We start from the raw sequence: 1,534 nt of genomic DNA on the forward strand, positions 1-1,534 counted from the left end.
GCATTACCCCCCCTCTTGAAAGAGTCAAGTGCTGGTTATTGAAATTACAGGGGACCCCTACTCATTTTGTCCCCTGTTTTTCCACAACCAGGACTGGCTCAGAAATGCCCAGTGCTGGTACTTAATGTACAGCAGCCCCCTAAGCTTTTTAGCCCCTGTATTTTTAGAACCATGACAGGCTGTACAAAGCTGGTTATGCTTCTGGGGAGGGGGTGCACGTCTTTTTTTAAAAACACACAGAAGCCTTCATGGATCTCACTGATCTGTGAAGTCTTCTGTATAACTTGCACCTTTTAATGCTAGTTGCATTAAAAGGTGTGAGTGTACATAGGAAAATTCTCACACAGATTCGCATAGTGTAGTAGCCTCGAGCTCAAAAGTTTGCAGGCTATTACATCTGTGAGCCCCGACAACAACTCGCACCTTCAAAAAATGCGAGAAGGTGTGAGATGGATTTTTACTTTAAATCGCGACCTATTATATTTGGCCCATGGTGTATCAAACTGTATTATCTTTGTGTATTATATACAATCATTTGCATATAAACCACCTATAATCTTGCAGTTCACGTTTGTTAACTCAAAAACTTTTTATATCATGTATATGATCTTTAGTTCATGATAAGTATGAATTGAAGATTGAATTAATATGCTTAATAGATTAGGATAAGATAATCAAGTTACTTGATGGATTTCATCAAGGGTGGTTTGAGCCCAGTAAAGCTTGCAAGTTTAACTCACATGAAGCTTTGGTTGTTATGCATATTGTGTAGCAATGGCGAACCTTTGCCTGGGGCTAGTGGTATAGAACAGACAAGTAAAACTGTATGGAAACGTTAGTACGGTTATCCAGGGGGTCACAGATGTAGCAATATCAGACAGAGAATATAGATTAAAGAGAAAAATATTGTGTCATATTACAATAATTAATTTTAATCATTACTATTGATGAAAATAATATATTGTGTGACTATTAGACCCTCAGACCGAGGAGGAGGTCCAGCAGACCACCTGAGCACACTTTAACACGCTGAGAGGCACTATGTTAAAAAATATTCAAATAAAACTGTTGTGTTCAGGAACTGTATTAAAAAATAACATCATTAGGATGCCATTACTATGAGCGCTGTGAGGCATTGTGTTTTGTGTCCAGGCACAGTGTTAAAAAAAATTAATTATAACACTGTTAGGCAATGTGTTAAAAACAATTAAACTAAAACACTGTGTTGTGTTTTCAGGCACTGTGTTAAAAATTAACATCATTAGGATGCCATTACTCGGAGTGCTGTGAGTCAATATGCATCAGTCGGTAGAAGAACAGGAGCAGTAACCCAGCACTAGTGATGTGGCTGCTGCCAGTCATGAGATTACTTCAACACCTACTGTTCTAAAGCTGGTAGTCAAGGGAAATGAAGAAAACATCACTTCTAATAATAAAGGGTAAATTTACTGCTAAAAAAAATAAAATTGAAATAATTAATGACAATGTACACAGTCCCTGTAAATACTGGGAGGAAAAAAGGGAACTTGAAGCC

Source organism: Taudactylus pleione, unplaced genomic scaffold, assembly GCF_031769625.1.
Source record: "Taudactylus pleione unplaced genomic scaffold, aTauple2 ptg000309l, whole genome shotgun sequence".
Classification (NCBI taxonomy): Eukaryota; Metazoa; Chordata; class Amphibia; order Anura; family Myobatrachidae; genus Taudactylus; species Taudactylus pleione.